The sequence below is a fragment of the Sinocyclocheilus anshuiensis genome, unplaced genomic scaffold (genome assembly GCF_001515605.1).
Source record: "Sinocyclocheilus anshuiensis isolate Anshui unplaced genomic scaffold, SAMN03320099.WGS_v1.1 scaffold185, whole genome shotgun sequence".
Taxonomy (NCBI): Eukaryota; Metazoa; Chordata; class Actinopteri; order Cypriniformes; family Cyprinidae; genus Sinocyclocheilus; species Sinocyclocheilus anshuiensis.
Window position 1 is genome coordinate 1,860,610 of NW_015539887.1, and position 5,963 is coordinate 1,866,572.

General features: G+C 37.6%; 1 pseudogene; it reads right to left on the reverse strand.

Annotated features, from left to right (window-relative positions):
- Nucleotides 1-70: 70 nt before the first annotated feature.
- The window catches only part of LOC107685556 (retinoic acid receptor RXR-beta-B-like), a 28,732-nt pseudogene continuing 22,839 nt past the window's right edge, over nucleotides 71-5,963 (reverse strand).

Sequence of the window (5,963 nt, forward strand, 5' to 3'; positions counted from 1 at the left end):
CACACACACACACACACACACACACACACACACACACACACACACACACACATATATATATATATATATATATATATAAAGAATTAGCTTACTGTTGAAATGTAGCACCAACAATTTTTCATGGCAAGTTTTGGGTCTCTAGACTCTATGGTGCAAAACTAAAAAAAAATAAAAAATACCCCGAGACCAGAGGCTGCCCAATCGTTGTAATTCCCATGGGAAGAAAAAGTGCAGTCACAGTTATCTCCAGGACCTAGGGTAGAAAAACCCCATCTCCCATTCTTCCTCTGACGCAGCTAGTGGGGCGACTCCAGCATCTCCATTAGGAAAGTGTCAATGGGGGTGTCTCCAATCAGTTTAAAGAAGAAAAGGTGCTCCAGACACTTAAGGCCAATGGAACGCAATGCAGGAAGTCGGAGGAGGAGCTTGGCAAACGTGAATTAGCAAGGGAGCTGACTTTTTTTTTTTATGGCCTCTTCTATACTCTCACATCCATATGTGACGATAAAGCCAGTCAATCATAAAAGAGGTCGTTTACATGTAGTAGATTTAAAGGCACAACACAAGTTTAATTCTAAGGGTCAGAGACAAAACTTTTAGAAAATTCGCCCCATAGCAGTACAGAACACTCACCTCCCCTGCTGATCTGGGTATTTTTGTTTGCAATAGGCCTCCAGGGACGCGTACACTTTCTCTCTGAGAAGCTCCACCTCACTGCTGCTAGTCAGACCTTTGGCATCTAAGAAATATTGGAAATATTCAGTACAAACATACACCATTCTTTGGGTTTTTCTCCAGTTTTGATGTCAAAGGTGTGCATAATATATGTTCTGCCTGTAAAGGTGTTTACATGCATAGTCAGTTTAAAGTAATGGGCCAATATTTAGATGTGCAAGTCAGGTTTTGCCTAAACTGTTTATGACCTTAACCTGATAATAGAACTGTTTAAGGTATTTATACGACACATTGTCAGGTTATTATAGGTACAATGCATCTAAAAATAAAAAATCCTGGCATCATGTTAGTTGGGCCCAAAACAATATTGGACCCCATTGACTTTCACTGTATGGACAAAAAATATTGAGACAGTTAAAAAAAAATAAAAAAATCTTCCTTTTGTGTTCCACAGGAGAAAGTAAGTCAAAGATGTTTGTAACAACATAAGGGTGAGTACATTATGAAATTTACATTTTAGAACTATCCCTTGAAATAAAATTCAGAAATATCGATCAAACTATTAGACTTTTGGCTTCTGAATAATTTTTAGATAAACCTAAACAAATGCTTACCTGGGTTAAACAGAACTATGGCACGCAGACAACCAAGTTCAGTTTTGTCCATTTGCATATCACGCATCTTACAGACCAGCTCAGTCAGCACCCTGCAGGTGTGTAAAAAAATGAGACTAATAATCATAAATCACCCCAACGACAGAATTGCAGGGTGGGTTCCCATCCCACAAACTTCTACACAGGTATGAAGTGAACACAAGAGAAGCAGGAATTACCTGTCGAATAAGGCTCCCACCTCTGCACTGTGTGCACTTTCCCTGCACATTATGAACACATTATGAACATGTTAAGCCTCTAAATCGACTATATTATTAAACAGTGGTAAACACAGAGTTCATTGTGACCTGTCAAAAAAGGCCTCCACGCCCAAGTTGTGAGTGGAGTGCTGTCTCTGGGCACATGTAGACCTGTGGCCAACAGAATCTCATCCTTCACGCTGATGGAGTGATGAGAGAAGGCAGCGATCAAGAGCTCATTCCATCCTGTTATAAAAATATCACAATCATATAGTAAAATGCTTTTCGTGTACATTTATACATTTGCATTCCAATATAAAACAATATAAAAGAAACAGACAGCAACAAAATGAGTGTGAGAATGTCAGATTCTCGTACCAGCCCTAAGCAGAATGACTTGGTCATCCAGGGGCAGCTCAGAGAAGTGAGGGATTCTCTTGGCCCACTCCACCAGAGTGTACAGCTGTTTGTCTGCAGCCTGGCAGATGTTAGTGACTGGATCATTGGGCTGGAGAACAGAGAAGTCACAGAGTCAGTGGAGGAGAGAGTGAGAGCAAATGCCTCTGGCACTTCTGGACAATAAAAGAGAATCTCAGAGCTGATAAACATCTGAGTGCTTTATTTTTATTTATATTCTCTGCCTATGGGGATATTCAGCTCCAAACACTTAGAATTCAAAAGATCCTAATCTCTAAACCAGCTCTGGGAATACCAGCATTTAAACAGCTTTAAATAAGGGCTGTTTTTCACCCAGCCGGAAACTGACTTTGCCTGGCAACAGTCGACAACAATCAATGCTTGGCATAACTTTGGAAATGAATCGCTTACAACCTTTTAACCAACTTTCATTACAAGGCAACTGCTGACAATGAGCGTGTTTACATGAACACCAATATTTTTTTAAAAACTCCCAAATATTAGTTTACCTACATAACCTACTGTACCAGATTACATGCAAACCAATAATCCTGTAATGCATGTAAAGTGTGTTAAAAATCAGGTTACTCTCTGGTAGTGCCATCAAAATGTAATAATTTGTGTATATGGCTCAGAGTATTGCATTTGTTATGTGAGTGGTGATGTTAAATTAAGCAATAAAACCCCCAGAGTATTCCAAAATGCTCTGGGGAAACAGGAAGCTTGTATGAACTCATGCAGTTTCTGCGGATTCAGCATTTTGGCTGTTCCACTTAGGGTTGGTATCGTTTGGGTTTTTTACGATACCGGTGCCAAATCGATACTTTTAAAACGGTACCGGTGCCTAAACGGTGCCTGAATCGATACTTTAAATAAATAAATAAATACCCAAAATAGGATGGATTGGCCATTATTGAGCGCTATAAACACATTTAATGTCTGTTTCATTCATACTGGACGCCAGAGGGCGCCCTCGCGCAGAAACTCCACATGCATCACAGAAGTAATAGGACTCAGGAAATCCCTATACTCTTTGCTAATATGGACAAAGGCATTACTATCGCTGTAACTGAGTAAACAGAAGATATAAACGTTTTGAATGATAAAACAAAGACAATAAATATTCGACTGCGACAATGTAAACTTTATCTGTGTTATTCAAGCCATCTTTGGTATTTTCATCATAATTAAGTATATTTATAATCCATTGCTAATCAACATAGTATTTTTACCATATGCTTTTTACAGTATAGAACATATTTTCTGCCTCATTCTGTGACAAAAAGCCACATCAGATCACAAAAGGAAGCAGTTGTGGAGTAAAAACGTTATAGTGTTTTCTTTTGTTGGACAACAGGTTTAGAAATGCTTCTCATTGCAAGTCATTACAAGGAAAGTTTAGCTTTAGTAGGGTGACCATATTTTAGTTTTTCAAAAAAAGGACAGTAGGGGGCGGGTTCGTGGGCGGGGTTTCACCTAACAGTATAAGCAGCAAGGTTTTTTTTTTGTTTGTTTGCTTATTTGGTTTTTATAATAAATAAAAACAAAACAAGTAGAAAGAATAGAAAAAGAATAGGGAATGCTAGTGTTAGAGGGTCATTTTTAAATAAAAATAAAACAAGTCAATAGAACAGAAAAAGAATAGATAATGCAAGTGTTAGTAGGTCATTATTTATAATAATTAAAAAGAAAATAAGTAGTTAGAATAGAAATAGAATAGAGAGTGCAAATGTTAGAGGGTCAAGTTTTTTAATAAAAAAAAAAGAAGATAAAATTAGAATTAGCATTACAATAGAGAGTGCTAGAGTTAGAGGGTCAAATGAAGATGAAAGAGATGTGTTTTCAGCTGTTCCTTGAAAATATTAAGGACTCAGCTGCTTGGATTGAGTTGGGCAGGTCATTCCACCAGGAGGGAACATCCTGAGAGCGGCTCCCTGATGCGCCAAAATTATAAACAATATTAGAATGTTTAAAGGATTGGACTCGAAAATCGCGGGAGTGAAACACATGTTGCGGGAGCAGGCAGCAATGGTCAGAGATTCAGAGGGAGCGGGATTAAGAAAACAGCCGAATCCCGGACATTTGGGGAAATTAAGAAATCCCGGCCGGATGTATTTTTGTATGTCCAAAAAGAGGACATGTCCAGGGAAAAGAGGACGTATGGTCACCCTGGCTTTAGGCATTTTAATTTAAGAATGTTTAGCTTATCTAGCTAACGGTATCTACCTGCTGCCATCAGAGCAAGTGTAATTACTGCATTCAGCGCTCCTCGGATGCTCTCATTTCCCTTTCCGACTTGCTTTCGTGAATTTTCTCAGTCGAGAAATTATTTTTCATGTGCGGTGCCGGTGATCCTTACGTCCGTTTCGGAGAACAAATATTTCAATCGATCGCTCAAGCATTTAAGTGGCACCGAAATGAGGCACCGAAATCTGCGTTCTGATTCGGTTCTAGTATATACCGGTTACATAGGTACCGGTGCCATATTGGCACGGGGTTTCGGTACCCAACCCTATTTCCACTTAGGCTGCACAAGATGAGAACACATTTTTATTATTGCTCGGATGAAGAAAGAGTTGGAGTGTACAATATATTTCCTATTCCCTACCATGATTACTGACTGTTCACTTGTCTTTATTGTCTTTAAAACTTTATATTTGTTAGACTAGTGGTTTTGCTGTGGTATTGAAGTTGGAATAGAGAATTGAGAGAATTGTATGGTATCTAAAATGCTGATGTCATATAAGCTTATTTATTAGAAGATAGCACAGGTCAAAAACAACAATTTTGTGAAAAATGTAACCACTGGCTTTTCTTTTTTTTCTCTTATATTGTTTCTGATGTGTTTTTATTTCTATTGTTATCACTGTACTTGTTTTTTTACTTTTAAATATGTATCCTTTTCTGTGTAAAGTGCTTTGAGAAGTAACTTTAAAAGGCACTATATAAAATAAAGTTATTATTATTAGCATTAGTATTATTATTTATTGAATAGATAAATTCAATATATGACTGAATTGAACCATACATACCTAAAAATAATGCACTTATTTATTACAAGTACGAATGTAAATGTCAGTGTTTTTCAATGCAGTGTCAACTTTAAACAACCTATACAAACACAGATGATACTATAACCCAGAATGGAACACGCCTCTTTAAATGGTTTCGTGGTGATCATTGTTGTATTTTAAAACACAATTGCAATGTTTTCAACTAACATTATGGCATTTAAAATAAAATAATCTCAAACGTAACTGTGGTGCGTGTGGCTGTGCTGCGCAGTCAGTGAACTGCTTCCATCGGTGCTGCTGCAGCAAAACACACTGTTGCTCACATGAAACATTTTTATGTGAGTATTATGACCAGTATTTAATTTGATCCTGCTGGATCCTGTTCCAAAAAAAAAATCTGATTACACGGTAGGCCTATTTGTTTTTAAAAATCCAGCATTTACAGTGCACTAGGTCGTGACAGTGCATGCATGCGTACATACGAGGACGGAGCGAGCGCGGGTTTGGCTAGATATATTTGGAGGTTATTTGTATTTTCTCATTTGTATTTGGAGGTGTATTTGCTCACGTCTCATTCAGCACAAATCCAAATGTTTCCATATTCGCAATGTATTTAATGTTAAACTATTATTTATGATGTAAACTAGGCTTGTACTTTACACGCATTCTCATATAGACGGAAAAGATCATCCTCTTCACATGAGCAAAAACGTCCTTGGCATAACATAAGAGTGGACCGGTATACTACGGTCTATTTAAACTGACCAGTGTAACCTTTTATATGTTTGGTTGACTGTATTTTATTTTGATAATGAACAGACTGTGATGTAAGTTTAAATTGCTAGAATATGTGGGGTGTGTGCGCGCGAGGCTCCGGCGCGATCGAACAGCTGAAACATAAAAAAGATATAATCCGCAAAAGTGTTTCCTTTTATTTTTGCACACTCATAATAAAAAACAGAAGATTTGTGCTTTTGTAAAATAAAGCAAACAAACAGAATGCG